We start from the raw sequence: 16,998 nt of genomic DNA, 5'->3' as shown, positions 1-16,998 counted from the left end.
AGGGGCCAAGAGGGAGGGGCATTCCAGAGTGGGCAGGTGGGGGTCCACCTGAACAAGAGTCCACAAAATCACCCATTGTGTGCCTGTAGCCATGTCAAGACACTTCTAGAGGGAACAGGCACTTTATCTGCCAATATGCTGCACAGGAGGCTGGACTCTGGGCTTCAGGGGTACACGCAGCAAGAAACCAGGCCCTGTCTAGGCCCTGAGGCACCTATTGAGGTCCCAAGTGGCTGGAACCAGGACCTACGAGGAGTGAGGGAAGCAAGCCAGGGTCTGACCATGCAGGGCCAATGCTAGTGCGGACATCCTTCTGCAGGCTCAGAGGCCCAAGGCTGAAGCAGGTTAGCCACTGGGGTTGCTGCAAGGGTCAGAGCAGTAGATGCTCACAGAGCTCTCATCCCAAGGTACAAGGGAGAGAGGGGCACCGTGCAGGACCCCGGCCACACATATCCCATCCACAGGTTTCCGCAGCCAGGCTTGGAAGCCATAGATGATGCACGTCCCCATGCTGCCACTCAGGGACAGTGAGTACTGGAGATGTATGCATGCATGTGTGCTAAGTTGCTTCAGTCATGTCCGACTCTACGCGACCCTATGGACAGCAGCCCACCAGGCTCCTCTGTCTACAGGATTCTCTAGGCAAGAATACTGGAGTGGGTTGCCATTTCCTTCTCCAGTACTGCCAACTACTGTCAGATTCCAAACCATCTGCCATGTAATGGGAAATCCCTTACTTTCTGAGCTAAGGAGTGAGGGGCTGAGAGCAAGGAGAGGAAGTGGGGGCCCTTGAGTGGGGACACACAGATGATTGGGGTGTGGGCTCAGCCTAGGACCCTGTGTCCAGCTGACCCTACCCAGAGATCCCTGCAATGTCCCTCACTGTAGGGAGCTCCCTACCTCCCAGAGCAGCCCACAGTTCTGGGGGGACTGTCTTCCACTTCAGTTCTGCCAGGACTAGACCCACATTGTGAGCCTCAGGTGGAAATCACATCCTTTCTCCAGGCTGAGTGACCCCCAGCCTGGCTGTTCCCAAGGGCTCAATGTCAGCCTCATAGCAATCTAGACAACGAACAAATGATTGGATGAATAAATGAATGGGTAAACAAATGAATGAATGGATGGATGGATCCATGGATGGATGGACAAATGAAAAAATGAGTAGATGAATGAATGAATGCATGGATGGATGGGTGATTGGATGAACCAATGAATGAAGAAATGAAGCATCTGCTCAGTTGGGAATGAAACATCTGTTCCTTAGCAAATACTTCCTGGCACAAGGGGTCAGGGTGGCTAACAGGTGGGAGCCAGTAAAAAGCCCAGCTTCCTGCCTGAGGAGCAGCCAGCTACATGTCCTGAAGGAGATCCAAGGCTCCATCTGCAGGCCAGCCCACCCTCCTGCCAGCCCTGGACACGCACGCATGCCCATGGGTCTCCTTCCTCACCTGTTAACCCTGAAGTGGGGTGGCAGGAGGTAGCAGAGCTAACCATCAAAACCCCTGGGATTTCATGCGTCATAAACCTCCTGGTGCCTTAGTTTCCCCACCTGTAAAGTGGGCCCAAGTAATTGTCCTCCACTAGGGTTGCCTAAAGGGGATGGTATATATACACACAGTCACATGGCCATACATAGAATCATGAAGCTATACACAAAACACAAAGCCACACATGGAACCACAAAGCCACATGCAGAAACCACACATGGTGCCAGGAGTCTACATACAAAACCATGACATTGCACATGACCATACCTTTTGTCAGTCACAAGAAGCTTGCCCCAAAACTACACACTCACATGCACACACATCAGAGAACTCTGGTTTCTTCTGCAGTTCCCAGGGCAGGGACTCAGCAGGTCCTAGAGAGAGTGGTCAGGCCTCCCATGGTGTCCTCAAATCTAGCCTGACCCAGCCCATTCCCTCTGTCACACCTTTCTAGGGTTCACTGCTCTGTGAGGCAGTTCAGTTCTCTGTGATCCTTCCTCCAGGAAGCACTCTCTGATGGCTCAAGAGAAAATGAGATCTGGGCCTCCCGATGTAGATGGTGGCAGTAAGGTGCAAGGGGACAGGGGCAGTGAACATGGCCCTCTGAGTTTCCTTGTCCTAGGTGCACATTGGGCTGTGAAAACATTCACCAAAGTTTCCTGCCACCTACAGCTCCATGGCTCTGCCCCAGATGTGCAGAACTGCCTGGTGCCCCGGGGGCCAGGATGCTGGACCATGGAGCATGTGGTCATTTGCTCTCTGAAGCAAACCAAGAGCTCAGACTTCATGGCCTGCTCCCCTGGAATCTGGAGATTTGAGGTCCTCTCAAAGAGCCCTCCACTACTTCTGGGCCCACAGCCTGGGAGAGAGGACATGCCAAGATTTTAGCCTCTCCCAGGACCCTTCCCATCTCTAGTACTCTCTGCCAGGAGCATTACAGAAGACCACCAGGCTAAGGTGGATACTGGGTGAGCAGAGGCCAGCTCATCTTGGGAATCTATCATCTGAGGGAGGGAGACCCTTGAGGTGACAGCAGAGATACTGAGGCTGCCACTTTGTGGAGAAAGGAGGAGGCAGGACCCATGAACACATTAGGAGCAAGACCCTTCTGGACTTCCCTGGTGGTACAGTGGATAAGAATCTGCCTGCCAGTGCAGGAAACACAGGTTCAATCCCTGGTTCGGGAGGATCCCACATGCTGTGGAGTGGCTAAGCCCATGCACCACAACTACTAAAACCCATGAACCTAGAGTCCATGCTCTGCAACAGGAGAAGCCCATGCACCCAACTAGAGAGTAGCCCCCGCTCTCTGCAACTAGAGAGAGACCACATGCAACAAGAAGACCCAACAAAACAAAACAAAACAAAAATCCTTCCAGCACGAAGCTCAGGACCAGCATCGAGCGCCAGCCTGCATGGAGACAGACGCCTGTGACGGAAGCCCAGGTCTACAGTCAGCCTGAATCCACTGACCACATCCTGGGGACCACAGCAAGCCAGACCTGGGAGCTGAGTAGAAGATAGAGGGACTGTCAGAAGGACTAGTGGGTGATGAAGGCTTAGTTTCTGTATGGCCAAGTGTAGATGAGTAAGGTGGGTGGGGATGGGCAGTGGGTGAGAGCCAAGTGAGTGGGGGTGGAGTGTGAGGTGAGATGGCTGGGGGCAGAAGCTGGGTAGGGAGTGGGAGTAGGGATGGGGAGGGATGGTGGACTAGGAAATGCACAGATATGGACTACTGGAGGTCCCCACTATCTTGGAAACCACAGAGCATCAGAGCTTTCATGGGAGGGTGGTAGACATGGGCACAGAGGCCCATCCTTGTCTTCCCCAAGGGACACGACGTACTTGCCATCTCCCACTTTGTTTGCTTCCAGTTCCCCCATCAGCATCTGACTCACAATGCAGTACTCCTGCACACAGACATGCACACACACTGCTGTGTGCATGTAGCTCCTGTAGCATGTGCACATGTTCACACACACATGCTCCCAGTCCATCTCAGCTCAGCACACTGCTCCCAGACCCAGTCTCTTTACCTACCACCCCTTCTGCTTGCCTTAGACTACCCTTCACCCACAAAGCAAACTCTATGATGCTAACTTCTGTGTGAGTCCTCACATCACTGACTCTAGTAGAGGGGGGCTGGGAGAGCAGGGGAGGGGGACACAGAGACCCACAGGTGTTGGGCCCAGGCAGGAGAAGCTGCTGGTCTTCAACTCCCACATGCTGCATGAACATCTGGATCCCAGGGCAATAACACCCCCATCTGAGCTGCTGATGCAGGGAGATAGGTTGGGGAATACGAGGACCCAGTCCTGGGTGGGAGGCCAGAGCACAGAGCCCCAGGTCTCCCAGACACCCCTCTACACACAGAAACTTCCACTAGGCCCATGAGTGATGGACAGACCCTTACCCAACTCAACTCTTTCCAACCCACCTCCTAAGGACCCCTGCCAACATCACGATGAGGACCAGACCTTTGTTACCACCCCATCACCTCAGCTTCTCCTGGTTATGCTTCCTGGGTCAGCAACAACTGACACATTGCTTGCTTGCTTGTTATGTCTGTCTGACTCTGTTTGTCTGTCTCTCCTTCTCTCTGCTGAGGGACTATGGGGAGGGGTGCAGTGTGGTGGCTAGCATATCCTACATGAGGCTCCGTTATTGTTGCAAACTTCCCTGCATGCAAGGTCCAAACCCCAGACATTTAGTCTAGGAGGAGGATACTGTCTGCTCCCCATCAAGCCCTGGATGTGAGAGACCCGAATTCCACCCTCCGCAGGAGGGGCAGTAATCCACCCACAGCTATGGAGAGGGGAGCCCCTCTGGGTTCTGTGCCACCAGAGAGCACGAACCTAACAGCCATATCCATGGAGTACATATGGGGTAACCACACATCCTTATGTCCAAGTGCATATGAGGCAGCCAGCCTTCTCCCTTCTTGACCTATTTCTTGAATTACTTATTCCTTTGCTCCTGAGTCCCAATCACTGTCTAGAATACTCTCCCCTGAGGTTGTTTGGTACCCACGACTGGGTCTGGCATGAGGATAGTTGTCTGTTCTTCTCCCCTCTGAGCAGCCTTCAGACGATCACTGTGGTCTTTGTCCAGGTGCATGCATATCATGGCCTTGGGCCTCAGTTTTCACATCTACAAAATGCAGCTTTGAAAAGGCCAGTCAGCAGCCAGGCAGTAAGAAAAGTGTGCCCTGCAGGCTGTGGCCAAGTTGTGGGTGCCCTCAGGCCCCAGGCCCCTCTTAACCCCTCCCCAGCACCACAGCCTTGTCACTCAGATCCCCAGTTTTCCCACTGCATCAGCATTAAGGCCCTTCACCAGCTGACTCTGGGCATTAGGTCGCAGTTCACTCATTCATCCTTGTGCAGTTATGGAGCACCAACAACATATGGGTTCCTCCTTCTGGGTTCACAGTATCCTAGAAAAGGACCAAGTCACACAGGAGTCTGACTGGGCACAGGGTGGGCAGCAGAGCCCCGGTCACCCTGGGGTGAGCACCCCTACAGGCTGTGGGAGAAGGTCTGGGGCCCCAGCTTCCAAGTTCCTCTCTGTCCTGATGTACTCATTGCAGGCTGCCTCTCTGCATTTCCTTCTCCAGGTTCTGCCTCTGGCACTCCAGGTGCACCAATGCTTCCCTTTCTGGACCCCACTCAGGGAGGGTCTGGTCCAATCCTGGCCCCTCCCAGCCTGCCTGGCCAGCTCTGCTCCCCCCGGCTAGAGAAGGATGACTTCACCCTGCCAGAATCCAGCAGCATGCAGTATTTACATAAATATTCCCCCACCCCTGGAACTGGAGTGCAGAAAGGCAGACAGGCAATCTGTAGGGCTGTTCAATCACCCACTCACCCACTCTGAGCTCCAGCCAGCCAGCCCAAACCTCTGTCTCTCTCTGAAGCTGCTTCTCAGGCTGTAAATGGGGCAAACTAGGCTTCACCCTGTGCACAAGTCCAACTGGAGAGGCACCCTGATGGTCAGAATGCCAGGATTTCTGTTGCCCCACCACCATTCTCTTTTAAGGTCAACTCACCCTGATCCCAGAAGGTCCCCTTCTCCCTGTGGGCTTGAAGGATGGACCCATCCCACTAAGAAAAGAAACATTCTTGCTCAGGGAGACACCTTGGCCTGAGGCAGGCAGTCAAGAAGACCTCTGATGGAGGTAGCAGCAGCCTTCAGTCTTGTGTTAGTGGCTGAGGAAGGCCCAGGCAGAGTTCAGAGGCCTTAAAGGGGTGTGGGCCAGAGGAAAGGAGGGGACAATGGCCACTAGGGCCGGAGGATCAGGGCAGGCCTTAGGCTCCAGCCAGGTGTGGCCCTGGGCTTACCCACAAGGGAAGTGACAGCCCCTAGCTTTCTGCATCTGGGGCCTTGAGGAGAAGACGTGGTGGGGAGAGATGGTGGGAAGTGGGCTTCCCTGGTGGTTCAGTGGTAAAGAATCTGCCTGTCAATGCAGGAGACATGAGTTCAATCCCTGATCCAGGAAGATCCCATGGAGAAGGAGATGACAACCCACTCCAGTATTCTTGCCATGGACAGAGGAACCTGGTGGGCTATGGTCCATGGAGTCTCAAAGAGTTGGACACGACTTAGCGACTGAACAACCATAGCAGCCACTTCACAGGTGTGGATGACCAGGGAGATGTGGTGTGGAAGGGGTTGTCCAGAAGAGAAGCCCAGTGTAGGCTGCAGACGAGGGCACCCTGCTGCCTCAGGGCCCAGCTGACTAAGCCCTCTCTCTAGCATCTGCAAGGAAAGGAAGAAGAGAGTCATGGTGGGAGGAACCCCCTGCTCTGTGGTCACTTCCCTCTGTTGACGTTTCCCAGCCATCATCCAGACCAGAATCCCCCTTGGATCTCAGAGCTTCCTTCCCATCAGTTCCAAGTTGGTTTCTCTTCACCCTGGTTGCCATGACATTTGATGTGGATGCTGGAGGGGTCAGCTCTGAGTGTTCTTTGCTGACACCACTCACTCAGAGTTCAAGGAGATCAGGGCCTGTCTGATCCTGGGGCCCAAAATGCTGAGGCATCCCCAGTCTTAAACCTGGGAGGGCTCCAGTCCTCTGGGCCTGAGTTTCTCCCCTATGCAAGATTTGGAAGGACCCTCTGGCAGGTCCCAAAGCCAGATAGGTAGACAGAGGGCTCTATTTGTCCTGGAACCACCAGAACTGCTTCAAGACAAGAGTCATGGGCCAACACAGAAGAGAGCCCATTATTACAGCCACTGCAGGGGGCAAGAGTCCCCCCAAGGCCCTCGGAAATCAGGGCAGCTATGATCCCTGGATGGAGATAAGGCGGGATAAAGAGCAGGGAGGGGCAAAGAGGTTCAGGTGGCTTCAAGTGCTCACTGCCCAATACTCCCAGGGGGTAGAGGCCGCCAGCACGAGGGGCCATCGTGGGCCGTACCCAGAACTCCTTGCTGCAGCTACGTGGGCCAAGACAGGAGTGCTATCTCAGGAGTGTGTGAGCCCCCAGAAGGGGCTGGGTCTACCCTAAGTGAGCAAGAAAATCCTCCCTGCAGCTACAGCTGTACCAGCTGAGGGACTAGGAAACTCAAGACATTGTGGAGTGAAGGGAGGTCCACCGATGCCACCTGCCCTTCACCTTTCCAAGACCTCTGGGGTCTCAGACACCAACTGGGAGAGCTGCAAATTCAGGGAAAGCTAGTCTCAGAGAATATAGCACCTGAGGATGGGGATGTGGGAGATGGAGCTCTGCCTTGGGGATTGATTTAGGGGACACAGCCCTCCCTGCACTGGAATCTGATCTGTGGCCCTGGTGATGATCCTAATGGCAGACTGGTCCAGAGACCCAGCTGAGCCAGAAGCCAAGCCCTTTCCTGGCCATGACCTGGGTGGCTCCCAGCCTCAGGGCCCAGGGAGGGGCTGGATTCAGCCAGTGCACTGTGGGCTGGTCTGCAGGCTCTGCATTCCCACACCCACTGGAGCATGGCCCCGCTGCCGTCCAAGCCTCAGCTACTCCAGAACTTCCCACATAAGCCTAGGACCCACCCTCCCGACACTGCGCCCGAGTCTCCAAGGCTGGGCCCTTGCCTGAGCTGATGCTCCGGAGAACCCTGCCACCTGGGCCATAGCTCAGAGTGGGGAGGAACTGTGGGGAGCTGTAGGGGACAGTCCCTGCCAGCACCTCCCCCCACCCCCCCACACGCACAGACCCAGCCTGGAACGGTGTGTAACTGCCAGCAGAGGTGGCACCAGGATTCCCCCATCTGTGTGACAGGGCAGGCCAGTCTCCTCAGAGGGCCCACAAAAGTGTGCCCCTCCTGGCACACTCCCAGCTGCCTTCAGCGATCCCTTCAGGAACAGGCAGAGGGTGGGGGGCTGGGGGACCCTCACAGTGGCCTTCCAATAGGAGAACCAGTTTCCATGGGGCCTGCCTGGCATCCGAGTTTACTCCGTTCAGGGTTTGATCTTGCACGCTCCACCGCTGGTACTGACTCTATCAGCCCCTCTCAGCAGGGTCAGGGGGAACAGAGGCAAGGCCCCACCTACCTCCCAGCCCTGAGGGGATACAGGAATCTAGCCCAGCCTCAGCCGCTGAGACATTCCCCAGCACGACAAATCACATACTTGGCAGAAATCAGAGCCAGGCCGCAGCGGAAGATCACATGGGCCCAGATGGCCCGATAATAAAACCTTTACAGCCTCCGTGTCGTCCTCAGTGATATGTGTTCATCAGGTGAGACCATGGGAAGCTATTTGCCATGAAAATTGCCTTTCCGCTTAGGGCCACAGAAATGTCACTGGCTGTGGCAACCACCACCAGTGTCCCTCCTGGTTAGAGCAGGGGCTTATCCACTCCCCTCATTTGCTGTGTGAACTTTGGGGAGCATAAGAGATGCAAGAGATGTGGGTTCAATCCCTGGGTGGGGAAGATCCCCTGGAGGAAGGCACGGCAACCCATTCCAATATTCTTGCCTGGAGAATCCGCATAGACAGAGGAGACTGGCGGGGTACAGTCAATGGGGTCGCAAAGAGTTGGACATGACTGAGTGACTTAGCAAACACACACATCTGCGCACACCCCAGAAGCGAGCTCTGAGACACATGGGGCAGGTAGGGAGCAAACACTGTAGGAGCACCAGGATTGTGGATATGATGCTAAATCACAGCCACAAAGGAAAACTGGTCCAGGTGATACTCAAGGCCACACCCCTCCAGGACCAGCTCCTTTCCCTGGGCAAGGACTCTTCAGAGGCTTTGTGGGTTGAGGGCCAGGACTCTGAGCTGGCAAGGCTGGGTCTTCATTGCTCTCCCATGCTGGTCCACACCATCCAGCCCATGGGTAGCCCTGAGTATATGGCCCACAGGAAGGAGACTACCCAACTCCGCATATCAGAAGCTTCCAGGCCCAAACCCTGGTGATCTGCTAAGAAGCACTGACTTAACAGCAGCCCTAGACCCGCATGCCCTGTCCCTCTCAGCCCCATGTCCCTGTGTCCCAGGTCCCTCTGAGCAGTCGCAACTCACTCACACACTCACATGTGCACAGTCGCACACATTCTTACACACACTCACACGCATTCACAAGTTCACGCAGCAGCCCTCTCCACCTCCCCTCCTCCTCAACTTCCCTCTCCTATTCCCCACTCCCCTCCCCACAGCTGGGTCTGTAAGGATGGGCTCTCTCCTGCACGGCCAGCTGCTCTCTCTCGCATCCTGCATCCTTCTTCCTTCTCAGCCAGAACGTGGCACGGTCGTGGGGGCACTCTCTCCCTGTGCTCTTGTCTCGAGGCTGCTGTGGCACAGAGTGTGCCCCGCACGTGGTCCTGGACACATGTACCGCAGCTCAGATCTTGCTCTACACCTGAACTTTTCCTCCGGTGTAGGCTATTGGGCTCCGTGGGGCGGACTCTCTGAGAACCTGCAACTCCCTGCTCACCTGAGTTGTGACCAGCACTCAGGTGTGAGTCCTTCCCTACGGTGAGCAGTGATGGGGAGGTCACTCTGCCGGGCCCTCCGAACATCTCCACATCTCGCACTGCAAGCCTGTTTCCCGTTGGATGGTATGTTTCCTCAGACACTGGCAAGGGCTCCTTTGTGGGCAGAGACTGGAGACGTCTTTTCCCATTACTCTCTTCACAGTGGCCAGCAGAAATGCTTCTCCCAATACTATCAGCCATCTGTTTTTTTCCTTATGGTTTGTGCTCTTGTGGTGTGTCCATAAAGCTTTCACACACACATTTTCCTCCATTAAGCTGATAGCTTCAGTTCTAATGTTTATATCCTTCATGTCAGCATCTGCACATATCAGGTGCTCAATAGGCATTTGTGGAATGAGTGAGTGAGTGAGGCGTGAGTGAGTGAAGATTCTTCAAAGAAAAGTCTTCTGGACTCCACGACCCTCTTCCCTCTCTGTCTCTTCCCAGCCTGGCTCCACAAGGGGACTGCATTCCTGCCCCACTGGCCCTCAGCCTTTCCCAGGAAGGAAGTGGCCTGGCCACTTCCTTGCTGGGGTCAAATCCGCCTGCCTGTCCTTCCTTTCTTCTCTTGTCACCTCAGAGCATTGGTGAGATTGTCCACACCGCCTTCACTTTCAGGATGTCTTTTTAAAGAGATGAGATTGGTTAAAGCAATTTATCTTTTTTAAACAAGCAAACTAAAATGTACTGTGAAAGTAAATCATTACCCCAGACTCCTTCATTCAGAAGCAAACCTTGTTAACAGAAAGTAAATTTCCAGGCATCACACATGGTCCGGGTATCAACACAGAGGAAGAACCGTCTATAGCCTGATTGAATTAATAGTGTTAACTGTGAAAATTATTTTCTGTGTAAATGAAGAAAAGAGGAAGGAAGAAAGGAAAAAGAGGGAGAGGGAAGGAGGAGGGAGCAAGTAGAGAGGAGGAGGGAGGGAGAAAGGAGGAAGGGAGAGCCAAGTGAGGCAATGAGATGCAAAGATTTACTTGCTGAACTTGGGATAAATGTCTCTTCAACACGAGATACGTGCATGTCTCTGAATAACCCTTCTAGGATTAGGAGAGAGAATGTGTGGAATGAGGACACTGGGCTGGTTCCGTTTAGCCAGCCCTGGTGTCTGAGCAGGATCTGTCCCTGCGCCCGGCCCACTCCATGTGCACCCTCCAGAGTCCCCTGACTTTGCCAGCTTTCTACAGTTTGCTGCACTCCCTTGTTTACATTTCAATGGGCTCAAAACTCACACCTTCCCCTCAACCCATGCTTTCGACCACAAATCTCCCCATTCTAAGCTCTGTACTTTGGTTTGTCTTTCCAGTGTGTGTGTTCAGTCACCAGCCATGTCCAACTCTTTGTGACCCCCAGCGAATGTAGCTCACCAGGCTCCTCTGTCCATGGGGTTTTTTAGGCAAGAATACTGGAGTGCATTGGCATTTCCTCCACCAGGGGATCTTCCTGACCCTGGGATTGAACCTGCATCTCCTGTGTCTCCTGCAGTGCAGGCAGGTCCTTTACTGCTAAGCCACCACTGGATCCCTCCATCCAGTGGCTGGATCTAATCACAAGGAGCAGACCTGTTTTGTATAGTTTTTCATGAGGATCCACACATCCTGAATTTCATCAGTCCTGGGACACCTGCCATCTTCTTTGCACCCCACCCTGCTCACGCCTCTTGGGTCCCCCTCCCCCACCCCAGCCCCAGCCATCCCAAGGTGTCCTCCCCCTCTTTGGGTGGAGCCTGGTTCTCTACATCCCTTCAGTTGTTCTGTGCAGCACGTCAAATAGTTTGCTAGAAAGGGTGTGTAACAGAAGTGAACTTTCTGAGAACTGGCCTGCCCAAAATGCCTCTGTTCTGGTTTTTTATGTAAGCTTGGCTAGCCGTGGACGTCTAGGTTGGAGATGACTATCCCTCAGAGCTTGGAAGCCATGGCTCCGTTTTAATCTAGCGCCCTCCATTGCTGATGATACCCAGTATCTGTTTAATCCTCTGGGCTCTATGTGTGTGTGAGTGAGGAATAACCTGGGTAGCAGATAAGAAAACCCGATCAATGGGAGCCTAAGCAAACAGACATTCATTTGTTTTATTTTATTTTACTTATTTATTTATCTGTTTATTTTTACTCATTTTTTCTTTTGGCTGCACTGCATGGCATGTAGAATCTTAGTTCCCTGACCAGGGATTGAACCCGTGCCCACTGCAGTAGAAGCACAGGGTCCTACCCTCCCAAGTTCATTTGTTTTAAATCACATACATGCAACAGAAATAGAAGAGGCAGAGCAGGTTTAGAGTAAGAGATTTACCAGGTCACTGGGGAGCTAAGCCTTTTCTATTTTTGCCCCTTCATCCTTCATGTGTGGCTTCTATACTCATGATCCCAGTATGACTGCTGCAATTCCTCCATCACAGCCTGTGTTTGAGCAAGGAAAAGGATGGAAGGATATATAGGTGATGAGAAGAATGGGCCTTCTCTTAAGCAAGCTTTTCCTTTCTATTAGAGAAAGAACCCTGAACCCTCTCCACAAAAACTTGTCACCACATCTCCTTGGCCAAAACAGATGACCACCCTGGCTGAGAGATATTCAACAAGAAGGTGACCCTCTCTCACTAGATTTCTTGAGCTTTATCTTTCATTTTTTATTTGAAAAGATTTTTTATTCCACTAGCCATATTTTCATTTGCAATAGTTCACTTTCATTTTTAGTGTTCCGAACTACTGAGCCCATGTGCCTAGAGCCCTTGCCCTACAACAAGAGAAGCCCCTGCAATGAGAAGCCAGCCGGCTGCAAACAGAGAATAGGCCGTGCTCGTCGCAACTAGAGAAAAGCCGGAGCAGCAGCATAGACCCAGCACAGCCCAAGTAAACAAACCAAACACAGCCACACAATGATGCTGACCCACTGATGTTGAATGGTCAGTGTGAAGACAGGAGGGAGGTACATGGGTAAGTGTCCATGTTGCGGGTAGATACACTGGAGAATTACAGGGGCAAACTGTCAGGATGTCACCAACATATTTTCAAAAGGTAAAAATAGATGTGTTATGTTTCTTGAGAGTAAACAAAGTAAAGGTGACTGAATTAACAATTGTTGAACCAGTGCAGGACACATGGGAGTGTGGCAGGTAGACCACTAGACATTCCTGGGACCCCTGGCCCTGGGCTTTAAACCACAGCTCCTGATAATTTACCGTGTCACAATAGATGATGGCTGCTCTTTGTAGGATGGTTGCAAATTCTCTTTCAAAGCTGGGGAGAGAATCATGTGGAGATGCACGGTTGCCCCTGTGTTAAAATCCACGCTGAGACCTTGCTGGCGGGTCCCAGCCTGCCCTGCCCCCAGGACCTGGGCCCACTCTAGGCCTTGACCCAGCTGCCCCAGGTCTGGGTCATCCCAGCTCTTCCCACGCAGGCTGTGAGGCTGTCCCACCTGCCTAGTGTGCTGTTCTTGTCTTCTCACTCCCCTTGGCAGCAGGGCCTCCTGCTGCCCACTCCAGAATCATCAAACCCCAACTGCCCTCATGTTCGCCCTCCTCTGCCCTCCCCATCCCTCCCCCCCGCCCCCACCCTCTCCTTCCCTACCCTTCCCCCAACCTTCTTCCTCCTCTGCCTTCTTCCCGCTTCTCCCTCCCCCTGCTTCCCACCCATCTCCTCTCCCCTCTTGGGTTCTCCTCTCCCTTCTCCCCTCCCCTTCCTCCCCCTCCATCCCCTCCCCTTCTCTCCCTGCTCTGGGAGGTGGGCCTCTGGCTGCCCAGCTAATAACCACAGCAGGAGCCTCCCGGCTCTGCTCCCCAGCTCCAGCCGTTTCCATGGACGAGGGCCCACACAAACACAGGATGCTGCAGCTCCCCCACTGCCAGCCCAGGACCCCCCACAGCACAGGGTTGGTGGCAGATGAGGTCATTGCCACAGGGGCCCTGCAGGCTTGTTGGGGGGACTATTTGTTTGGCCTTGTTTCTGTGGCAACCTGCTAGACCTCCTTCACTCCATCCACAGAGGTGTTTGCTGGTGTAAGGGATGAAGCTGCCCCTGAGCCCCCAGCTCCACCTCCAAGGGAAACAGGCTCGGGAACCAGGCAGAGGCAAGACCATGCAGCGTCAGGACACTTGTCCCCAGACCGAGGTCTCCCTTTGCCTGGGAGCTCAGGTGAATACAGATCAAATGGGCCCCAGGCATGCAGCCCACTGCCCAGAGCAGGGGCTCTAGCTCTGTCCGGCATCTGTGCTGCCTGGGGATCAGGCCCCTGACCGCAGTGCTGACAGGGGGCTGAGACGGTCTTGTCCCAAGAGAAGAGGCCTTGGGCAGTGATCAAGGAGGGGCTTGGGGGTGAGGTTGCTTCCAGAAAGGACACAGCGGCCAGGCACTGGGGAGGAAACCACCACGGGCAGCCCAGGTGGAGAGGGAGGAGGCAGGAAGGTGCAGTCACAGGTTAAGGTGGCTCTAAGAAGAGGGGCGTGGAGACGGGAAACTGGGGGAGGAGCTGAGAAGCAGGAAGGCGAGTCAAAGCCAGGCTGTGTGTCCAGGGCACCAGCACACAAGCCCAGCGCACACTGTTCCACCATCCATCTGTCCAGTGGTCTTTGCAGCAGCCCACAGCCTCCACAGCTGGGGGCAGCCCCATGAGGGGCAGGGTAGGCTCAGGCCAGGCCAGGAATGGGGGCTGTGTGCTCACTGGGCTGGGGTCCAGACCCACCCACCCTGACCCACCCACAGGCTCCCAGCTTTCAGTACCTCAGTGCTCTGGACCTTCAGCCCTCCTGGGGGACTCCTCCTCACTGGGGCTGCTCCCTGAGCACCTGCTGTGTGTGGCCCAGCCAGACCCTGACAGGGCAGTGAGCATGATTTCCTGTGGTCCCTGCGGTCCCGGTCCCAGGGCCTCCAGGGTCTCACAGCAAGATGAAACAGGGCCCCACCATTGCCTGTCTGGGCTATCTGGCCATGGTAAACTGGCCTCACTTTTTCCACCCTTCCCCTCCCCCTCGTCTTCCTCTCCCTCCTCCCCTTCATCTTCCTCTGTCTCCTCCCCTTTCTTCCTCCCCCTTTCCTCCCTTCCTCCCCCTTTCCTCCCTTTCTCCCCCTTCCCTTTTCTCCAGCTCCTTCCTCCTCCCCTCCCCCTTCATCCGCCTCTCCCCCTCATCTGAAGTCATCCTGGAAGGCAGGTGGGATCCAGCTGAATACCTTCCCAATGTGCAGGCCCGTCTGAGACGTTACCTAACCGCACCTTCTTACCTAATCCTCCAGCCATCTCCTGCCTCCTGTGCTTGCCCCAAACCCAGCAGGCCAACCTGGGCTCGAGCCCAGACTTGCCTCTGGCCACCTGTGGTCCTGGGCTGCCTCCCCAGGATGTGGTCTGACAGGACAGGACTTCCCCTGCCTCAGTTGAAGGAGGCCAGAGACAGGGCAGGAGAGACTGTGGTCACTGGGCAAAGCAGGTTGCAGGAAAGGAGAGGGATAACCCAGCACTTTGTCCTCACAGTGTGCACATTCATGCATATGCATGCACAAGCATGTACACATTTGCACGGGCGTGCACACATGTGCAGGCAGACACACAGGCACACACACACATGCATGCACCTGCACAGACATGTGGACCCAGCGCCCCCACATGCCACATGTTTGGACATGTGCACACACACAGACGCATGCAAGATTAGCCACAGAGCTTAGCCACAGAGCTTATCCACAGCATATGGAACCTAGGATTGAGGGGAGACCTGGGTGTCCAGACAAGGGTATTCTGCAGGGGGCTGCATGAAGCAGGAGATTGGCCGTGGCAGGAGGCTATCCTGTCCTGACTGGCCCCTTCTCCCCTCTGGAGCCCCACTCACTTGCAGCCTGCAGTATGTACCTGGGTTGGTTTCGGCTACAGTTTCAGCCACCCTTTACCATGGAAGAATGGCCCCATTCAGGCTGCCTGCTCTCTAACCCAGGCAGCTTGCAACCCTCTCCCACCCAGGGCACAGGGGCCTGAGTCCCTTGCCTGCCACTTCATTGCAGTGCCAGGGGAGGAGGTCTCAGTTTTCACAATGTGCAAAGAGGACATGGGACCCACGTCCCATGAGTCCCATACCCCCATGCATCCCACACATAGCCTGATGTCCTTGAACCCCCCTCTGACCTGTTGCCACCCACCCCCATCTCTCATCTGTGGATCCCGGTGCCTGGCCAGGGGGCCTCTTAGAGCTGTCAGGTCACCTTCAGCCTGACAGAGGGTTTGGCATCAGGAGGAACCACTCAGTCTCTAGGGGCAGTGCTCAGGAGGCCAGAGAGGGGGTGCTGCAGCCCTCCTTCCTGAGCACGGTGTTAGGCGGATGATTCCACATTACTCGGGTGGCAGCTCCTCTCCTGGGTGTCCAGAGAGACTTGGACAAGACCCAGGATGGCAGCAAGGTGACCTCCCAGGAGAGGGGCCACCAGGGGTCCAGCAGGCACATCTCAGGGGTGGGAAGACAGAGGCCAGTGGGGAGGATAGAAGGGCTAAGTACTGGAGACAAACGCAGTGGGAGGGGGTTGTGTTGGACCCAGAGGACCCCAAACTCAGAGCAGGTGGACAGACAGATGGACAGGTTATGTCAGTGCTATTACTCAGCGCGGGGCTGAAGCACAAGGAAACTGCTTCTGGAAGAGGTTGCAGGCTTAGGGTGGGGGAGGGAAACCTGGGAGTCCCGCAGGTTCCCTGAGAGGAAGCAGAGGCACCCTCCAGCTGGCCAAGGGCACACAATGGAGGGGGTCACATCTGGGGTAGAGAGACGGCATCCAAGGCAGGAGCTTAATGCGTGCACTGCAAGGGGAGCTGTGCTGCCAGCAGCCTCAAGGCCTTGGCCCACTGCCCCCTGAAGGACACAGACCTTGAGGTGATGAGGGAAGAACTACCCAACAAAGAGAATGCCTTTCCTAACGAGGCAAGAGAAGGAGGTGTGCTCTGTCCTGCACACCACAGTGCCTGGACCCACCCTTGCTCCATTCCAGCAAAACACACTCCTTTTCCTCCCAGGAACTTCAGGGTATGATTTTATTTGGGAAAGGGTCTTTGCAGATATACTTAGTTACCTATGTGTGTGTGTGCTAAGTCACCTCAGTCATATCTGACTCTTTGCGATCCCATGGACTGTAGCCTTCCAGGCTCCTCTGTCCATGGGGATTCTCCAGGCAAGAACACTGGAGTGGGTTGCCATGCCCTCTTCCAGGGGATCTTCCAGACACAGGGATCGAACCTGAGTCTCCCTCCTGCACTGGCAGGCAAGTTCTTTACCATGAGCACCACCTGGGAAGCCCCTATGGTTTCAAGATCAGAGCATCCTGGACTGTCTAGACACGCCCTATATCCCATGTATCCTCATAAGAGACAGAAGGGGAAAAGACAAAGAAGACATGAAAATGGCCACATGAAGATGGAGGCATAGACAGGAATGATGTGGCCACAAGTCCAGGAATGCCAGGAGCACCAGCAGCTGGAAAAGGCAGGAAGGATCACCCTCTGGAGCCTCCCGAAGGAGCTGGGCCTGCCCACATCTTGATCTCAGACTTCTGGCCTCCAGAGCTGGGAGAGAACAAATTCCCTACTGCTGTAA

This window comes from Giraffa tippelskirchi, chromosome 6 (genome assembly GCF_054371585.1).
Source record: "Giraffa tippelskirchi isolate mGirTip1 chromosome 6, T2T-mGirTip1v1.2.pri, whole genome shotgun sequence".
In the NCBI taxonomy this organism is placed as follows: domain Eukaryota; kingdom Metazoa; phylum Chordata; class Mammalia; order Artiodactyla; family Giraffidae; genus Giraffa; species Giraffa tippelskirchi.
This window is presented reverse-complemented; position numbering follows the sequence as displayed.